The sequence below is a fragment of the Anopheles arabiensis genome, chromosome 3, assembly GCF_016920715.1.
Source record: "Anopheles arabiensis isolate DONGOLA chromosome 3, AaraD3, whole genome shotgun sequence".
NCBI classification, from domain to species: Eukaryota; Metazoa; Arthropoda; class Insecta; order Diptera; family Culicidae; genus Anopheles; species Anopheles arabiensis.
The window spans coordinates 21853918-21875578 of record NC_053518.1 but is presented as its reverse complement, the minus strand read 5'-3'; the positions used below and the strand labels follow the sequence as shown (position 1 = coordinate 21875578).

The 21661-nt window shown below is 42.1% G+C and overlaps 2 protein-coding genes across 19 annotated transcripts in view; one reads left to right on the top strand and one right to left on the bottom strand.

Annotated features, from left to right (window-relative positions):
* Positions 1-21661, bottom strand: part of LOC120901024 (calcium/calmodulin-dependent 3',5'-cyclic nucleotide phosphodiesterase 1-like) — a 269782-nt gene that overhangs the window by 10612 nt on the left and 237509 nt on the right. The window lies entirely within an intron of this gene.
* The window catches only part of LOC120901029, an 83223-nt gene that overhangs the window by 19781 nt on the left and 41781 nt on the right, over positions 1-21661 (top strand). Inside the window, exon 3 of the mRNA XM_040308733.1 lies at positions 5814-5987. The gene's annotated coding sequence lies outside the window, so the exon portion shown is untranslated. The remainder of the gene's footprint in view (positions 1-5813; positions 5988-21661) is intronic.

The following is a 21661-nucleotide window of genomic DNA, read 5'->3' as shown; positions in this document are numbered from 1 at the left end:
TTAAAAGTAACTTTTAACATTTTTTTAAACAAAACACATCTAAAAACTTTCCCCGTTCATTACGGCAAACCGACAAACCGGCTCGACAGACAACAACCGACGATGGCGTGCAAAAGTGCAGTTTATTAGCAACGGAAATTTATCCCATTGTAAGTGCGGTGCAGTGCGCTCTAGTTCAATACCACAAACGACAACGACGATGATGATGATGGTTCGGAACACTTTATTGTCCTGCCGTTCGTACTGTCCCATCATTTTTCCCTTGAGTGTAGTGTGTGGGTACGCTCTGGGAAGAGCCGGAGCAGTTCTTTGACCGTTCGATTGGTTGGCGGTGGCTTTTCCATTATCAAATGGTGTTTGTTTTTCCTTCGCTTGCCCGATTGCCAACTCCATTACAAATGGTTTATTGGCGTGTGAGGCGTTTTCCGGGCAGTGTTTTTATTTGTCGGTTTTAAAAAGGAAAAAGAAAGTCCAATTACATAGGTGTTGGTACCGGTTTTGTAGTACGGGGTTTGTCCCGGTTTTGTAATGTGGAACAAATGCATTTGGACTCGAATTTGTTTATTTTTTATACGAGAGAAGCATAAAATGGATTTATAATGTCATATATAATTTTCAAGAGAAGTTTTCCCTTGCATTTGACGTTGGTTTTGTGCACACTTCAACGCATCAACCATAAAATATTAGATTTATTATCGATAAATAGAAAGGAATGATGTGTAATTTTAAAGCGTGAAATCTTCTTTTCCTTGCACCAGGTAAAATATTAATTCAAAACGGCACGCTTTTGTATTCGATCAAAAAAAGCTCTAAAAAGCTCTTTTTCTGTTCACTCCATTCGTTTTGTGCAATATTAATTTCTATTCTGAAAGATAGAGAGCGAGGAAGCGAGCGAGAACAATTTCAATTCCGCTGCGCTGCCTACTGTGATATGCAAGGGAAAGCGGGGCAAAATGGGCATGTATGGCAAAATGTAGGACACCTTCTATTTAAACATTATTTCACTACAAAGATACATTCCAATGCTCAAAATGTATTCACTGCAGTGTTCTATGAAAATTTTGTAAGTTTTATAACCATTTAATAACAAATAACCAAGAAACATGCCAAATAACATTAAGTAACAAATTTATATAATTTTTGCCACTTCGAAAATAAGCTGAAACCAGTGTCACGGAGATGCTTGAGAGTTTTACATGGTATATTTTTAAAGATATGATATTTCTATACATTTTGTTTGATGAAAGTGAGGCAATCGAATGAGTATTTTTACTAATATAACAAACAATACAAATTGCTTCAGTTGGGGCAGAATGGGTAGTTACGCTTGGGGCAAAATGGGCAGATGCTTTTGACATATGGCGCTTGGTGTGGCTATGGTGTTATATTTGTCCTGCCAATTATGGTAACAGGCACAGCTTCAAAAGGTTCGATTTTGTAGATTAAAACGTGTAAAAACTGTTTTAATTATATATATTATTATGATAACATATTTTTGGAAGAATTTTGAGGCCTTTCCTGAACAGCAAAACAAAAGATAGGCCGAGAATACATTTTACGAAACGAGCGCAAAAGCATAGACCATAGCCTAAGCGCAGTTTATTTATTTATTTACTTATTTATGTCATCAAAATAGCATCTCATAAAACAACATCTTTTATTTAAAACTTTTTTCATGTTATTTAAGTTATTTTCAGGCTTTGTGGCAACTTTTATCCATAGATAAATGGTGGAGACATGTAATAATGTAAGAATAATTTATATCCTGTGGCATATTGAAAGGAATATATAGTAAACTGCTTAACATGCCCAACTTTGCCCTGCTTTCCCCTATGAAACATGATCAAAAATGAAATTGCGATGAAAACATGTTCCGTTTTTCGAGTAGCCTGGCTGTCTGTGTGAATGTGTATGTGTGTGAAAGGAAGCAACCCCCCCCCCCTCTCCCTTTTAACCCAATACACTGTAATAACGCATTTTGATGGATTGAATCGCTGATTGAAGGAACATAAAAACATTGCGCTTCCTGCCGATAGCAGCCCGAACGCAGGTCGGTTGTGGCGTTGTTTTGTTGCTTTTCTCTGGTCCGGGTTTACAACTTTTATGCCGAACTTATCAGGCGTGACGATAAAAGCGTGTGTCCGATTTTATGGTGCACCGCTTATTCAATTACTGTTTTATGGTTAAAATTGCTGCATGATTTTGCTTGGAAAAGTGTGTCTGCGTCTGTTGGTAGATTGAATCTTGAAATTAATTTTAAAATGTAATTTACATTCTTTATTTAAAAAAAAACACAGAAATGCATTTACAAAATTAATCCTTTGCTGAGAATAAAATGGCATGTCGAACGATGTTCGATCGAAGTGTCTGAAGCGCTGAAAATGGCTCTACCCTGATTGAAAGCGCATTTCCTTCCATCCATCAATTGTAATTGGCGTGAAAGCTTGCCCAAACAACAACAAAACCAACGAACGTTTCGCTTCCATTTCGTGCTATGCACTAAAAATTAATCACCTGCTCGGTACAAAGAGTACTTTTTGTTGTTAAAAATAAATCACCTTTTTTTGCTTGCTTTTGCGCCGTTTGTGGGAAATAAATTTGGGCGGCTTTTATTGAGGCTTCTTTCAATTAAATTGTACATTTTTTGCTTAATTGTCAAGCTTGACCGATCATCGAACCCATAAAATGAATCATTACGAATGAATGGTCGTAAATGGGAGCCAAAATCAATGCTGGACTGTTACATTTTTTGATGAAGGAAAAATAAATTAAGGTTGGCAAAGTATGGGATAGGGAAATAAAAACAGACAGACGGGAAGATTCGAATGTCGAAAACTTTTATTTTTTTCGTTTTCGGGTAGTGATGGTTGAAATGAAAATGCAGCCATGTGTTAAGTTAGGCGCATGGAGGGAAAATGGGTTTCATAAAATACAATCGTTTTCATACCGAATCAGCTGCTGTTTCTTTAAATGGTAGGAACAATATTATTCCTCTAATGTTTTCAGTGATATTCATCCGCTGAGTGCATTCGTTTTAATGTAAAATTAATTATAAAATAACAGTGGTAAGAGGTAGGATTTTAATTGCATACTGTACCGTAAAGCAAGCAATGCATGCATGTCGCTGCAATATACTACAACGGAAGAAATACTACTTTCGTTGAACAGGGTCTATAATCATGCGAGCGGAAGCTTCATTCAAATGAGGTTGACATGCAACGCTCCATACTATGCTTCGTGGTCGTAAAATTGCAACTGTCCAGCACAAAACGATCATGTCCGCGGAGGGTAACAGGCAGTGTGTTACAACCTGGATTGTTATTTGTTGCTGTTTTTGTTAGCAAGATCGTACCTCCGGCTGCGTGCAGTGTAGAAAAACAATCAACCCTAGCCTGGTACATAATGTCTAGCAGCTCGATTGCTTCCGACCGACGGGGACGAACGTATAAAACAAGCCGTGTACGTACGGTCAACTCCAGTACCAACCGGTGCAATTAACGACAACTTCCGGTTCGCGTTAATGGGTCATTAGATGGGGACAGGATCGAAATGTCCCTTTTCGCTGTGTGTGTGTGTGTTGTTTTTTTTGTTTTTTACAGACTGTAAAGCCAAAGGACAGGATCCCTAACCGTGCGCGAGAACACCCGTCCCCGTCCCTACTCTAGATCGCGGTTGAATTGCTTTATAATGAGCGTGTGCACCTACCCGCCTTGCTACGGGGACTGTCTTCTTTCCCCACAGCCTTTGCCACGGCCACGAAGCCGGTAATTGCGGAAAATGATATTTAGTTTAGCATTGTTTTAACTGTACGCTCTCGCTTTTATTATGCGCCAAAGCGACCGTACTAGTTCTAAGGGGGAGACATGTAATTAGTGAGAGCCGCCGGTACGCGGCGGGTTCATTATTATTGTTCGGCGCTTGCTATTCATGTGGATATTCTGCGCTGAAAATATTGTCCCTGTTCTAGATAGGGGAAGGTGTTTTTTGGGAGAAGGTGGGAAGGGAGAGGAAATTTAATTGTATTATTTTTGGATGATTAGATTTACTTTTAGTTTGCATTTGTTTTATTTTATATTGTTTTATAACGATAATGTTGGATAGAAAACTCTTAGTGGCAATGTAAAATTTACTGGTAATAATATATCAAAAAGCTATAAATGATGTTATTCAAAAAGAGTAGATAAGCAAAATTGAAATTTCCATCATTTCAGCTAAAAAACTTATTATTATATACGAAAAAATGGTTATGTCTTTTGATTGAACGATTTAATTATTATTGATTACGACCGGATTGTAAACGTGACGTAAAAAGCTCTGTGAAATTCTATTCCATGACATCAAGAATGTAGAGCTATCGAGCTAATGAGCATGGAAATATCCTGAAGAAGATAGTAAAGAATACTAGAAAGACAGAGAAAACCTTTTTAATACTTCTTCGTGTGAAGACAGTTGAAACAAGGAAGCGAGACAAAACAGGAATAATAAGGTCATGGCCACGTTATTAAACTTGACCTATTTAACCTGATTGACGCATTGGAGGGAGTTTTTTTTGTGTGGTGAAAAAGAGATAAAAATAACTTGTTTGATGGTTCGTTCATTTTTAGAAGATATTGATTTTCTTATGCCAAAGGCAACAAAACACCACAAGTACCAGGCGTCTCCACCGAGGCACTAAGATCGTAAATTGATTTATACCGAACTCGGTGATAGTGGGAGAATTATTATATTTTTATACATTTTCTGATAGGCTGTTACATTTACCCGTTTAATTGAAATGGCTTAAGATCTTCTACAGGAATCAATTTAGTTCAGGAAATGATGCCTCAAAGCCTTCAGTAAACCTAGCTAAAATTGATTTTTTGTATAACTATTCCACACAAATTAAATGCCTTCCAGGAAAGTATGTCTCATACAACCAAGGGTAAACTTGGTTCTCCCGTTTCTAGAATCTTACTCGATTATTCGCCTCCCTTTGAAGTGCCCCGATAGTGCGCACGATTGTTTACCGAACGCCAGCAGAATGTAATATCTTTCTGCAGCCTTCAGCTGGTGAGTTTGCTTTTAGTTAATTAAACTTTGCAGCAGCAAACCACACGCTCAACTTACTTGCCCGAAGCACTACTACCACGAATCTGCATGCATGCTGCACACTGCACATATGAACGGTATAGCAATTTCTCTCCTTATCAGCACAAACGTGCATGTTTGTGCATTCCGAGAAAGCATATCGGGCTTCGCTCATTATCCACCCTGCACTGTGGCGTTCGTTCTCGGGTTTGCGAGGGACAGAAGTTTGTAGAGATGAAAATCATAAGCCACATTTAATTTCGCCTTGTGAGCCAACTTCCAAGACTTTTGAGCATATATAGGAGCGCTTGAGCGAGGCGTATGTGTGTGCATGAGTGGTTGAGCGGGGCTCGTTGTTTGGTAGGTTAAAAGGTACGCTTTTAACCACACCGGAACTGACGAGTAACGCACACGCTTTGGCTTTTTCAAGTTTTGGGTACAAGTTTGAGACACAGAATACAGGGGGAAAGTTTGTTTGGTGAGTTTATTTTTCGGTTAAAATTTCCCAAGTCCAACCGTCGGCTTGGCTTGGTGCGGTGTTTGTTGCCAAATTTGTTGTACATTTCGTACAGCGGGGAGCTTTTTGTGGCTTAAACTTTGGCTTTTGGGTTAAGACGTAACGGTACGTGGAAAGATTTCCACGAGTGCGTATTTGCTTCATTTGATTAGCGAAGCGAACGCTTAGCGCAAAACGTTGCTTTACGTTTGTTGGATAACTTTTTCTTCTTTCTATCTCTTTTTAACAGCAAACTATTGTGCGTTGTGCAGCAACGGACTATCCGAACATTTCGAGTGTGTGTGCGGTAGTACAAGTTGAAAAAGTTCACCAGTTTTAATCACCACACCTTCGCTGTTTGCCGGAGAAACACCCTGCCCTCATGGGTATAAAATCCAACCATTTAAAGTGAAGCTGTCTAAAGGTAAGTTTTGTGGATTAAGATTTCCATCTCCATTCAAGCTGTCGATGGTTTTAAACCTCAGCACCATATGCTGCTACCCGTTTCTCTTGGTACATGATCCCTAGCCAATTCCGAATCGAAAACAAAGCCATATCATGTAAAGTTTTGCTCCAGCGACTACTAGCAGGAACAGAGAATGGAAGGCAAAAGTTCGGCACTACACGGCACTGCTGCTCGGTTACATGAATTAGGGGAACGTTTTTGTCTTATCGTATCGTATGCTGGTTCAGTGAATTTCCAAGCACGCCCTTTGTTGATGGAATCTGAACACTTACAGTAGTGAAGAGTAAAACGTAGAGGCGGGATGTTATATCATTCATCCATCAGAGCTTGGGAAGTACCAGCAGAAGAAACTATCTCTTCACAGCTTACATAAATACACAAAAGTGTTGCTATTGTTCTATTGATGGCACAGTTTCTGTTGAGACTAAAATAGTGAGCGGAATTGAGCAGAAGAAATGATGAGCGTTGATGAATGGAAAAAGTGAAAAGCCAAGAGTGTACCGTGGGTTTTAGGCGGCAAGAATAGTGCTAGCAACGGCAACAATAAGACAATGTTTTGCCATTCAATGGTATTGTATTTTAAAACGGGACATGATAAACAACACAGAAAATAAAATCTATTGACTAGAAGGAGGAAATGTAAACGTTCGCTTTGTTTCTGTACAGTTTCTGCTCGGAAAGGCACACATTTCTTTTACAGTCTTTAGTTGCAATTCAAAATTGTAATCACTTTGAATGTCTGTTTTTTTATTAGCTACTCTCTCTGTATTTTGAACTAGCACTTCAAACTCAACCTCATCTCACGCATACTTAACCATAAAGCGATCGGATGCTGGTGTAATTCATCAAAGTACCATTCATTACGGCTGTCGGTCGGATTGTAATTAAGTGGGAGACCATTTTAAGCCCGAGTTGTACATCGTTTATCATCGAAAGTAGGATAAAGAGCGGGTGAGAGTGTGTCGTTAATTCAATGTGCTTTTGCTTCCTCGATCAATCCCACCTCAAGTGCTCCTTGGATAGCACGTAGCACAAGAAAGGATAACGAAGCAGATAATTAATAATTAAATAAAGGGCTGAAGCAAATCGTTTCCTATGTCAGGTAAGTGTATTCTTACAATTACAATGAGCGTTGCGGAAAGGTAAGTACTGGAAGCGCTGTTAGCGTTGCTAAATGGATATGTTCATCTCGCTCTAGATGTCCCTGAAAACGCTCTGGATAGAGAATGAGTTTGTGGAATGAATTGAGTAATGATGTCCTGAGAAAAGCTTGATGAGCTAGGATCAAGTGTAGAGAGATTATATTTCTTTTGTTTCAGTTGACAGTTGCCGGATTGTTATAGGTTACTTTTAGGCACTAGAGAGAGTTAAAGTTGACAGCAGTTAAAGTATAGGCATGTTTTAAGTTCTACCTGAGATTTTTATCAATTCCTCCTATGCTTTAGAAACAAAATTGTTGGAGTAGAGCTTTTGGATCATGGTTGTCTACAAAAATTCGATAGAATACAGCTGGGGGAGCTTGGACCGGTCCGCGGACTAGGGTGCCATATCGAAATTCCGTCGACAATTCGCCTTAAATGATCGTATTGAGTTTTGCTATTATTGTTTGCCGCTGCGAAGCCAGTGTACGTGACATCTACTTCCTGATATGTTTGTTCATGTGCCCCTAGTACTATTTTACTGTTTGGCCGGTTGCATCGATTTTCCAGCCAAGCGAACACAGAGTCGCTCTGTTTTCATTTTCTGCATTCTTTGGAGCTTCTAGTCGCGCAGGGACATCGGCCATTCGTAACTGGGCTTTCTGTCGATACTCTGATTGTTGTCTAATAGTGCCAAGGTGTTGTAGATGCCGGAACAGGTTTTTACGACGTCCACAAACTACAGCACGGAGTCCGTTTTATACGCTACGGGGTGCTGTTCTTTGATCGTTATATTCAAGTTACAGAACACTTTTCAACGTGTATATATGGCATCACTATTCTTGTCGCGTGTATATATATATATATATATATATATATATATATATATATATATATATATATATATATATATATATATATATATATATATACATATATATATATGTATATAGTTATTTGCTTTCTAGTAAATGAAACTGAACTCTTGACTTTTTGATATTCGCAAATTGGTAATGAAGTCCACCATCCGTATGGATATGTGGTTGAGAAAGATTCAATTGAAATTTGATTGAAATTGGAAATTGATGGTTTTCAATATAGATTTAACGCATTTTTTATATTTGTTGCTTTTATCACACTCTACCAACCTCTATCTAATTTCCGTCAGAGAACTTTCATCCCTACTTAGCAGCTCAACAGCGACATCCTCCGCGCAAAAGGTGTCAATTCCATTTGGGATTATGTTGTGCGTCCTTGTGTGTTGAAATTCGCACTCGCATAAAGCACGGCAACCTACTCGCTACCAGTTTTTACGCCAGTCTTTACGCGAGCTCTCACACCGTACTCGTATACTGCTTTTAATCAACGCAAGCGTTAACTGCGAAGCGTACTTTGCTTACTTGACACCATCATAAGCACAGGATCGAGTAAGAGTAAGCGTAAAGCAGCAAAAGGAAACGCAACTCCACGACTCATCCGCACTCGCTCGAGAAAGGCGATAGGAGCGAGCTGTGTTTCGCACTGGTTGGCTTATGAGTTATGCAAAGCATATCATTGACAGTGGCACACGCCGCCAAACGACACTTCCACCTCGCCCCGTAGCCGGGTGTAGATTTTGTGGCGGAAGATTTACTTCCCCGTTCGGTACGGTGATCGCACACTGTCCTGTCCTATTCAAAGCTACTTTACGCAAGATTCCGATGTGCTGGCAAAGCTGTATGGCTCCGTTCTCCCTTTAGTAAAGGGCGCCTCTTTTCGAGCGGATTGCTATCGTTGCCAGGAATTTCGTTATAAATTTTAAATCATCTCCTTTCACTAGCGGTGCGGTATGCGGCTGTGAAACAAGGAATGGGGCGAACCATGTTTGCATGCTTCTGGTGCCGACATGGTGCACCACCACGCTACACCGCAGCCTTTGTACGGCGAGACATCGTGATCGTGCCCAGCGCCCGTTGGGAGCGATGGAAATGCTACGTACCTATAAATACACGCTGAAAAACATGCATGTGGGGTACCAACCTCACCAGAACACGGTCGGTGAAAAGTGTTTGAAACATCGTAACATTGGAGAGAGTGGAGTTTTCGCTTGCTGGGTTTTTGTTGTCAATGTCCGTTCTGTTAGACGGCCTCCTTGGGGAGCAAAAGGAGCTATAAAGGGCTGGGGAGGCCGATCGTCTCTTTCGAACCATCGTTGAAAGCTTTCCCTCAACCGACACCGGAAGAGAAGGGGTAGGGAAAAAGGAGGAAGTTTTTAACGTCTGAAAAACGGCGTCGAGCTTACCGCTGTACCACGGGGGGATTGGTACGATGGCTTTCACCCGTACCGGATGTCCGTTGCATCGCCTTGCCCTCCCCTCCCTGTCGATGTAGAAATTTCTTCCGGACGTAATTTACAGCTTGCCGTGTCATGTGGGGTAGTACGTGCGCACGTTTTATGGGTGTATGTGTTTACATTTAAACGCTACGTTCAATTAGATGTGAAACATATTCATCCCGAGCGGTACACGATGACATGCAGAGCGTGTGTGTGTGTGTGATCCCCCCTGGGAGAATCACCGGAGGAGGCACCACTAGTACCGAACATCACAACGAACCAACACACGCAGTGCTCTTCTATATGCCATTAAAATTCCATATCCTTAAGTGATTATTGCGAATAAATTCGGTGTGTACATTCAGGGCCGACCCGAACGCGGTCTGGAGTGGAGTTTTGAAAGTATGCAAAACCCGTGTTTACCCGTGAGGATGGTGAGGAGATTCAGGACGGGGGTCGGCTCCTCCTCCAGGGTGCATACTCCAAAGGCATAAAGACTTGATGGAGAGTTTGTAGCGCAGCGGCATGTGGTACTGTTTTCGTAATGAAATTATTCCTTCCACTAGACGCAACGGCAAATTCCAACATTTGTCTCTGTTGGGGAATGAGTCTGATGATGCTGATGATGATGATGATGTACCATCCGGACAGGAATTTGTTTCCGTGTTCGTCTTGCCAGACTGACGGAGGGTTTGAGGTGTGTGTGTGTACGTGTGTGTCACTTTTGATGTCTGTATGCTGCACGGTGGACCTACCAAATTGAGCGTGTGTTTTCGTTCATGATTGGATTCAATATTTCAAAAATTGCTTGTTTTGTTGATTTTTACCTACATTTTTAAGCTCAATACGGGATCGGTCTTGTTTGCGTTGCTTAATGATGTGTGTATTAAATTCAAATATAGTCATTTATGAAAGAAATTGGGAGTAACGTTTCGACGTCATAAGATTAGTTTGGATTGGAACGTCAAATCGAAAATGCACGTGTTCGACACTCAAACCAAAACAAATCTAAAAGATGATGAAATCAAATATTTTGTAGTGAAGTCATTATTTGGAAAAGGATTATCTGCTTTAAGTTTTCATAAATCATCGCAACGCATACGATAAAACGGTCTGTATATTTTACAGCTATGTTTATAGCCGTAATACGAGTCAAAATCCGTGCTGTCTTTTTTACTATTAAATTTAAGAGCCTTATAGTTTATGTTGCAATAAAAATATGCAACCATTCTGCAGCTACGGTGCTGTCAAAACATAATACGAAGCGAATTTTATGTTTCAATCTAGCGGAGAATTGCTTATTTGAGCTCATATGAATGACAATATACAGAATGAATGAATGAATGAACATAAAAAAATGTATCACAAATCTCTTTCATCGAAATTTTTAACAATATGCATTGTATAAAAATCAGTTGACAATTTCTTATTTGATGCAAATACCACAGCTACTTTAGACCTGTCTTTGCCACTTATGGCTAACTTAATTCTGTGACTCGTGATCACTAATAATGTTTTAAACCATCGAAAGCTTACATTTTCAAAAAGGAAGAGTATACAATCACTCACCATCCAATCCTCTTCCCACGTCCACTGTGCCCCGTAAATCCCAAAAAAAAACGACACTTTCAATTCCTGACGCTATTCATTTGTGCCGGATTAGTAGCAGAGCAACCCAGCGCCGTTTTCGAGGCCCGGGATTAAGCACTGTTTAAAATATTTGCTACACGGCCTGACTTGTAGTGTCTAATTAAAATCGTCCACCAAGGATCAACCTTATCGCTCGCGCGGCACTTTTTCGGCGAAAATTAATCATTTACAGCGCCAAATTCCTCTTGATGGCGATGACAATGGCGATGGCAGAGTAGGAAGAAGGAGAAGGCAGGAAAAAAGGATGCCCAAACTGCCACACCTTTTGCTAATCACTAGGCTTATTTGTGGGTACAGCCAAGAAGGTCCTATCGCTTCAATTTACTCCTGAAGGCCCCCCGGAACCTAACGGTTTCAGGAAACGGGAACGCGAACCCGAGAGTTTAGGAGGAAAAGGAATACAACATCGTTCATCTACCGGCTCTGGGAAAAGCTTCAGCAGCACGGGTCGAGCTTTGATGGTGATGGAGTTAAAATGTTCTATTTTCGTTTAGAAAAAGGTCCAACCACTTCCAACCGTTGTCTTGTGCCGGGAGGATTATAAGTTCGTGTCCCACCGGTATCGGTCGGTCATTTTACGGCCAATTTATTGTGTGCTTGGTGCTACTATCGTGTCCTGGGTGCGTGCGTGTGTGCGTGTATAGAGTGATAGTAGTAAAATAGTAAAGATTTCCAATTTCAGATCCCAAAAAAAACCCAACCCAAACAAATATGGGAAAAAGAGATCAGGGATAGTCTGGTGGGGCGCTGTTCGATCGAATTCGATATTAAAGTTCCCCCCCATTTGTATCATAACGTACAACCCGTTTTACATACTGTGGTCGCAGTACAATGGGCCGCACTGGTTGAAGAAGCTTTATGAAGGGATTTTGGAATCGAATTTTTGGGATAGTCTTTTGAAACGACAGCGTCCATTCCAGATGGGTTTGATGCATGTTGCTTCATATAAGCTTGCACGTTGAAAAATCCCTGGACCCTGGCTTTCAGCATCACCTGACCGGCTGTGACGAAGATGAAAGAACTTTGGACAGTGGAAAGAATTTGAAATGAATGTAAAGCCATTTTTTAGTGGTAATTGAGTTTCCCTCCGATATGAATTCATTTATCTGTGCCTGTGTTTTGGGTTCTGGGTTCTGTAAGACAGTATGGCTTTCATGTGGATAAAGCAAATTATTTCCAGCAACGTATGGGTGGGTTTTGGTGTCGTTACCCTACACAACGAATAGCTTTGTTTTCGGCAGAGCAAAGTTAAACAGATCTTCTCGAAATGTGGGTAGCGATCAGCAACTGCAATTTAAAATAGTGTCTTATGAATAGCGAAATTGCGTCTGCCAGCAATGCAGACGCCCCGAAAATTGCATCCCTCTTTGCTCGAACGACCCTCAAGCTACCCGTGACGACCAGTGAAGCACAAAAGCGTGTCAGCCTTTCCGTTGCACACAGAAGTGGGGAAGAAAGCGTAGCAGCTTCCTTCCCAAGAAGCACAATGCACAGCACAAAAGAAAAATGCTCCAGAAACCCACGGTTTTGGCGAACGAGTGTTCCAGTTTTACTGTCGCCTACGGGACGCGTGGCTGTAAAAGGCGAACTCGCGTTTCTCGCAGGCGTTGGGGAGTCGGCACCACCGAAAGCGAGATAATTTATTAGTTCAGTGCCGAGCGCTCGAGCTTTCTCTGTGTCTGTGCGTCCGGCTGCTGTTCGGGAAACAGCTGCTTTGGAACGGTTCCAACTGCTGGAAGGGTCCGTGCAGTGGGCCGTGGAAGGCTAAGGCGTGGAAGGAACCGGGTTTTTGGGGGTTGGTTTGGGATTGCTTTCAATGCTCTCGGTCTCGAAAGGGAATCGTTCTGGCGCCGTTGGTTTCGCGGCAAAATTCAAAGCTGTGCCAGTTTTGGCTGGGCAATCGTGCACAGCGTGTACCCAATTGTACTGTTTGGCATTGTTTTTTTGTTTTTAGAAAACAACCATCCGTAAAAGGTGGCAAGGCCGGAAAGTGCCCCAGAGGTCGTTTCGATTTAACCACCAGAAGCATAAATTACACGAGTCTCGTGATTCACCACCCGCTAGAGGACGGTTGAACGCAGTGGCTTTACGAAAGGAGCTTTCTTGCGGGGCTGTAATTTTTCGGGTGGATCATTTTTGGCACACTTTTATTGTTGCGAGACCTGGTGCGGGCCAAAATCTGGTGTGTGTACCGTTTTGCGAACGTGCACAATCGGTGACAGGCTTATTATGCTGCTGTGGCTCTGCTTTTTTTCGGCAATTGGATTTAAACCACGACAAAGAAGATTGTGTGTTTGTGTGTTTTGGCGCCGACCTTCGAGTGCCATTTTGCAAAAAGGGCTGTAAAATTCACTGTCATTGTCATGGTTAATGGTGTTGCTAAGGGAGCGCATCATCTAATGGCAATAAAGGGAGCCAACAGACGGACCATGTTGTGTAGGGTGGAAGTGATAAATAAAAAGATACACAATAATTGGGGGGCAATAATTACTTATCGCAAAGCTTTGTTGTCGTACGTAGAGTGTTTAGAGCTTTATTTTTTCCCTTCTGTAATCATTGAAAGATGTGAAGAGCGATGCTTTTAAAACAATTGCTAAAAGAGGGCCTTTGATTATATGTATCTGAAACTAAAAAGCTACAATTATATTCAATAATAACATTGCAGTCTTATATATAATCAAAACTGTTCTAATTCACCTTCAACTGAATCATCAGTTGTTTTTTTATTTTACATGTATGATCCTTTATAAACTGCTTCACTGAATAATATCAGCTAAGCTAAGCGTGAAAAACAACTTCCATAAAATCAATTTCATCATCGCAAAGCCACCGAGTAATTCATTTAAACAAAAGCAAACCACAAATTGAAGCATTAGCGCTGGTGCTTCAATCATCACTTTTGCTTCGCTAACCAACCACACCACACCACACCCTGTGGAAAACAAAGGATGAATTAAAGCTTGCAATGGAGTTGCAAATTGAATTTTGCACATCGTTTTCGCTCCTCCCTGGTCCCTGGTCGCGCGTGCCGAAACTTTTCGATCAACGACATTGACGGCAAAGTGGTAATCGTTGCGCCCATCAAAGCACCAGTGCCAGTGTGTTAAACTTTTCCTTCTCTCCGCCTTGGTACGGCGAATTAAATCAACGTTTAGTGCAACCGCCCCTGTCCATCGTGGGACCAACTTTTCAACCACGTTTGAAAGGATTGTTCGGTTCGATTTGCTCCGCCAAACGTTGGTCTGGTGGTGAGTTGATTTGGGAGAATGGTTTTTTTTTCAAATTGTGACCACTGTACAAATGTAACTGGAAATGCTGTTTGAAAGTAGTTTTGTAACAGATTAATGATATTTTTTTCTTCTTCTATTTTTGCATGTTATTGGGTTGGGTAAGAGCCATAAAACAATATTTTACATTCATTTTTATGATGAGTTGTAAGAGTTTCAGCAATATTTACATGTACAAAAGAGGAATTTTGAGCCGTAACATCAAACAGTTAAACATTTTATAATATTTTGTTAATAAAAAAATACAAAAATACTGAATAAATGTACCATTCAAGTTCATTTACTTCTTCATGATCGTGAAAAAGCATGGCCTCCTACTCCATGATATCCACTGCAGATGCACTTACCATTAAGCTTACAATTATGACACTCAAAAGACATTTAAGCCCTCTAAAGCTTTAAGCTCTCGTATATTTTTTAAACAAAACATAATGGTATTAGTTTACAGCTGTACAATATTTTACTCGCTCACTGGAAGGACGCACCGCAGCACTAATGCATTAGCACTTTCGGTGCGGTTCGTTGAGCGCCCTTTTCGGTGTGCACCGTTCTGTGTGACAGCTTTGACTGCTTCCATCGCATTCATGCACAAAGCTTGTGCTGGTAACTATTTACAATCGCGCTCCGCTTGATGGTTTTACCCACCGTGCCTGAAAGTTTGCCATTTTTCAAATGCATTTGAATATACATTCATAATTGTACCGCAGCGTGAAATGGGACAAAGAGCGAAGCGAGCCACAATATGGTACAATATTTAGTTCGCCCTTGTACTCTGAACATAGCAAACTAGTTTAATAGTGTGTTTTTCAATTGCCTGTTCCCCCCCCCCCCTTGCTGCTGTCATGGTGCTGCTGATGAAAAAGCATTTTGCATTACTACACTCCTCACAAGAGTCAAACCGGAGCAAAAGTTGCCTTTAATGATGGTACGTTGTGTTCCATGGAGAATCAGCGTTCATTAGAGCAGGGAGAAACAAAAAGCAAGTAAAGAACGACCAGCACGGAAGCGAACGCTAATAAGCCGAGCGCGAGTTGTTTGCACTGGAAATAATTTACATTCAATTCAGCGAAACTTTACAGTTTGCAGTACAGTTTGCGCTTCGCACCGAGGAGGCTTGAGGCTAGGGTGAATGCTTCGTTTAATAAGAAGTTTATTGGAAGAATTGCTTTGTAAAGCGCAAAGTTGAACTTATTGGCTGAATAAATAAATCCCATCCACTCTTTGTTTACTTACTGCACCAGCTCCTTAATAAGGCTATGAAGTATGTAAAGGTGGGAACAGGATTTAATAACATTATTAATTGATTGAGAATCGCCAAGGATGTTTAATAATTAACTGCTTTCGGCAATACTCACACGGACTTGCTCCCTGCTTTCTTCGCTCTGTTGATGGTCGATTTACGAGCGTTTCTTGTTCGATACCGCAACGAACGGATACATAATTTATGCGTCGGTGGAAAAAGGTAGAGAACATCGTTCGAATCAATCCAGGTAGAACATTTCGAACATTTGCTTGAAACATTCTTCCGAATTCCGCTTAAAATTGGCTACATTAAATTGTGCATAAAATACTCGCAACTATCAACTCGAAGCTCTGTTTTTGTTGCAAAGGATTTGTGGTGAAGTATGGAGGTTTTGTTCAGAAGTATACGCTGGTCAAACACACGGGGAGAGGAACTAGATTGCTTCATCCTTTACAGTGTGACCGAGCTAGGCAATGACAGTGCCATTAGAATGGAGGAGCTCTGCAAATGGTGGGCTCGCCCGCAACCCAAAAACCAGAAGCGTGCCTGATGTGCCATGTTCCAACTCATTGACTGATTTACGAGCTCATGAATAATCTTGGCATTGTGTTTTGTGTGTATGTATGTGTGTTTGTGTGTGTTCGTTTGTCCTCAATACGGGCAGCAACGGAGGCAGTACCATCATCGATGTTTAGCTTCCGGCGGGCTCGTTGCTGCACCGGAAACCACCAACCATCGTCCCTGGGAACAACGACCGTGGGAAGAGTTATATTGAAAGCTCTGCACATACGAAGCCTGCTGTGACAGATCGATTCGCTTGTCTGCCTTTCCTGCCACTCCTCCCCTCTCATCCTCCCCTTCCCAAGGATTAGTGGAAGAGCTGCCTATTCTATGCCGCCGACTATGTGCCAGTGTTTTAACCACAATTTTGCTGAATAATTCTTCCTCGTTGGGCACACGGTTTGGCACATTAACCCGGAAGCGAACGGTTCCAGCACTGTCTGCTGTATGCGCAGACCCATAAATCATTGTTTTTTGACGTGGTCATGGGGGGAGGGTGATACGCTTACTATAGGCTCATCTAATGATAGTGGTTTTGGGGGTTTTTAGGCGCCCGGCATACATTTAAGCCGTAGAGCGTAGCATATTCCTTCAAGGACACGACGAGATGGATGGCATGATCCGTCATCAATCCGTTCGGCACTTTAGCCTCTTTTTTTATTCTCCTGTAAACAGTTAGACTGCAAAAGTGTCGTATGTGTATTTGGATGGTTTTACTAATAATGGAGAGTGTTAAACACATAAAGCGCACAAAAAATACCCATCAACGCAAGAGCCGCCGAAACTGCCGGCAGAAGGGGTGAAACAGGTCAGGCAGGTCTAATCTGTCTGATTAATGCTCAAAATTAGGCTCGGGGCAGGCAAAAGTGCTCGGCTGATGAAAATTTAATATGCTCCTGCATCGGGATGCGATCATGAAAACCGAAGCGACACGGAAAAGGCCTCCTTCCCGGTGTCTTGGTGGTTTTTGGCTTTAGGCTCGAATTAAGCAACGAGACTAACGCCCCAAGAAAAAAAAGGATACGTCGTTCTATGGACCAAAAGGAAAGTCTCTGTGTTCTGAAGGAAATGATAGTCTTCCGTTTTTTTTTGCACAATTTTACCGACCATTGAACGTAATAAGAAGCCTGGTTATATCCTACGGGACGGGTGTTCGGTTTGCCGATGGTGGAGCTTTAATTACATTTACGCCGACGGTGCTCGACATTGTGATTACAGTACCGGCCGATGGGATTAGCACCTTTCGCTTGGGCGGTGCCCGGCGTGCTTCAAGAGGCCGGTAGCTGAACGTAGCTGCCCGGTAGAGAAGGACATTTTTCTTAATTTGGAAAATTATTTCACCGGAATCGCTGGCCAAGGCTGCCTATTCCGCTAATGTTCTTTTGCTAATAATGTATACGGCTGGCATTTTGTTGGGCGTGAGATGGTTAGGTAAGGGTAATAAAATTACCTTTATGTGTGTGCTTGTGAAGGGTACTATTACACATTTTCAGGAAAATAGCGTTTTTCTCATCATGTCCAGCATCGTTGAAAGAAATCGGAGTTCCAATCATTATTTAGCTCATTTATTCCAGAACACGTTTCACGCCACAAACCAAATTTAGACTATTAATATTCCAGAACTCGGTTCTCTGACGTTCACCGGAATAATAATGCCCTCAATAGGCAACCGGTCCCGTTTTTCGAACGCCTTTCGTTGCAGCCCTTTGTTTCGCTTGAGTGATGCGGTTTCATCGGAATGAAATTGTCCGCGTCGAATCGCAGTTTCCAACGAAAGATAAAAATACAAAGCTCAACCATGGAAATGCGGTCCCGGTCCCAGGTCCTAGGCAGGCACCATTGTTTTTGTACGGCTTCCCGTACCTGTGCGTTCCGCGTTTTGTTGTTTCACCCGGAACAATGTGGTTTCAATAAAATGTAACACTCTTCATGCTAGCTTGATTGGCGCTATAGCAACAAGAGAGAGATAGAGAGAGAGAGAGTGCACGCGTTTGACAACTGTCATGTCAAAGGTTGGCATATTTGGACGCGTTTATAGCTGTGCGTTCGAAGTGGGGTCACAGTGATGGGTTGAAGCATTTATTTTTTTCTTTTCTATTTTTCAACATTTCGTGCATGAAGTGTTGTCGTTATACAGACCTGACCCATTGCCCCGGCAAACAGTTCAATATTAATCATCGAACCTTCCAGCAGTGTGTCATTCTGCAATGACATGGTTTGATACCCGGGTAGAGGGACTGAGTGAACGATTTCCAGAACACTCGACCCGTTTCAAGCACAGTACAAATAGCGATACCGACCGTTTGATTGCACTTCCGGGTTACGGAGTTCGTCGTTTAAAAGGCTAAAGGTTAAAACAAGCTTCAGACCAACTGATGAGAAAATTTGGAACACAATTGCACCATCTGTGCCCAAATGGAAACACTCCAAAGACTCTCATTCCCCTCGCTCGATAAGTGCACGCTTTATTGGCCATCGGGTCAAACGCGCTTACCTGTTCTCGTACTGGTATCGGATGGGAAAGTTCACCAGATCGATTGCAACCGAGCGGCAGTGCTCGTGGCAAAACGCTGGCCCCGGCTGGCGACGCTTCGTCGTGGACGAAACGCTTGACGTGATTGTCACTGCTGCCGTTAGCGTAGACGAGGAGGAAAATCCTTTCTCCTGCCGGTGGACCGTATGTTCGCGTCGTCTAAACATGGCATGAAAATCGTGCACACAGTTCACACACACAAAAGCTCCCGTCATGTGCGAAAGCTCATCAAGCAGGTTGTAGCACTGTAGCACACACAATAGCAATACTTCCAATAAGTGGATGGATTTTACAGCCGTTCCACCACTCATGGAGTGAAGATGAAAAACCGCCTTGCGCTTGGAACGTTCGACGGATGACTAAACGTAGCTCCGGAAAGAAGGCGGCTTGCCTTGTCGGGTGTAATTACATTCGATTGGTTCGTGTTGAGGCGGTGTGTTTGGTAGGTGGAATGAAAACACTAGCAAACACTGTAATTATGAGTAGACAAGCTAGCCGAATCTTTGGTGAGTCATGCAATGCAATCGATTTTTGTTGGTTGTGACCAGGCGGTGTAAAAGGTGTGTTCTCATGGTAGTAATATTAATAAAACAATACGAAGTTGACGAGGACAGTACCACATTGAAAGATGAGCCAGACAGAGAGCACTCATATTTCTTACCATCGAGTCGTTGTGCTGCGCTTGATCCTTTAATAGAAGAACACCATGTTCTGTAAGAAAGAACCAAAAACCAAGCATACCAGGCCAACATAAAAAGGGAACAAATTACACCTGTAGCCTGTCTGTACAGCAGGATGTACGGATGTCGGATCGTGTCGTGTCGGGCTCTAATTGATTCTCAATTAAAACGCAACACCGGAGCAAAGTCGTGCTGCGGTACTGGTTCAGTTTTTACTTTTGCTTTTTTTTGTATCCGTCCCACTACCGGCAGCAACTGAACCGGATGATTTAAGACAATTACAACGGTTCAAGTGCACGCAAAAAAATGGAAGAAGGAAGAAGCGTCTGCTCATCAGCAGCAATGAAAAAGTGTGTAAAAATCGGAGTGGGACACAATTGAAATCGAAAGGTAAATAAAGAGAGCGAAAAAAAGAGCGAAAAAGGTCAAAACCAGACACTAGCAACGCTATTTGCTATCGGGAGAAATTAATCAACCCTTCTACCGAACGGTTTAGTTGGTGTGCCCCATTTTTTTCCCTCTCCCCCCCTAACTCCCTTTGCCTTCTGGCTCTTCATTTAATACCACGGTGTCGAGTGTGCAATTAGGCGACAGCTCTTAGCGCGCGCGCTACACTACCGCACCGTTTGCTGGCTAAGCCCGTTCGGGTATGCTTGATGCACGAACTGCCACCGTACGGTAGGACGAGTTGGAGAAATCCAATAGGAAAAAAAACACTACACTCTGCCATGCTACGTGCCGGAGCAGCCGGGGCTAAAGCAAACGAAATAAACAAACAAACAAATATTTGCCTTTTGCTTTCGAGCTTCTGTGCAGCTTTCGTGAGAAATAGCTGAGCATAGAAATAGCTATTTCGGTCCCCCCCAGGCCACCCACCACGTTTTGCGGGACAGTAGTACAGAGCGAGCAATAGTTGCTGAGTGTGCAGGAGTGTAATTAGGAGTGGGTCCATATGAAATGGATCGTATGGTAGGAAATCCTTCAAATAGTGTTCCAGGAACTGTTTGTGTGGGCAATCGAATTTGTCATAATTATTTCGTTAACGTTACAGAACGTTCTGTTCATCCAACAACTGTACAAATGTTAATGTAAGTGAAATTCAATCAATAGTCGGCATTATTTCTTTTTTTACGCATCATCAAACATTCAACTGAATTTGAATTGAAATTGAATTTTTAGCTCGTTTTATATTCAATTGCAATTCATTTTGAACTATCGGCTGAAGTGTGCATATTTGCATTTGCAACTCTCGACAAATCATCATAAGAGGCATTTTGCCGGTAAAATTGACTTTGTAATGGAATGCTTAACTTGCAGTTAAAAACAAAGGGATAGAGAGAATGAAACAAACCAAAAACACCTGCTTGCATAATTTGAACACGAAACTTCGTACGAGTAGCACCGTTTGCAATCGGGATTGAATTAATTCATTTCGCCATGTCAAGCCCTTGCCCTGTTTAAATGCATTCTTCCACAGAAAGGGAGGTTTGCAGTTTTGCTCTGTCCCTGTGGGAAGCTTGTAGTGTACATTTTAGTGGGGATGTACTGCCGTTCTACATTCTATTTTTTCTCTCCACCGTGTACACTATCCATTTACGGCAAGTTATAAAATATCCGTGCCGGATATGATGGAAAATTATGTAAGTGCCGTGGATTTATTTCTCGTTGAGCAGTGTGGAAGATTTAAGGGAGGTTGCTTGGTGACTTTTGTTTGCTGTTTTTTTTAAAAGTTGCTTCCACCACCTAAAGCAAAGCTGTACATGTAGAGAAACGCTCAGGTACGGCACCTGGCTACATTGCAGCTCGTTACAAACTAGCGTGCAGCTATTTTCCGGCATCGAGTTTGAGCTTCCTTTTTTAATACAATTTTCTTCCGTGTCTTTTTGTGCGAGTGCGCCCCGACCAGGCTGCCGGTTGACAAGTCAAACAGAATGCTTGATTCCATGCCTGGGACTGGGTGCTGCCACTATTTGCACTACGGTTGGCAATACGGTGGCACCGGCACCGCTACCGGAATGTGCAGTAATTCATGCGGAAATAGCGGAAGTGAAGTGAATGCAGCTGAGGCGTTTTCTGACGGGAGGATTGGTGTTTTTTCCGAAAAGGTGTAGCGCAGGCGAAAGGTACTTGGCTGTTCGGATTGGTATATGGCAAAACGGATAATCGAGAGCAGTGTCACATGGGAGAATTTCACCTTCATTTTTTGTAACGAGGGAGGTTAAAGA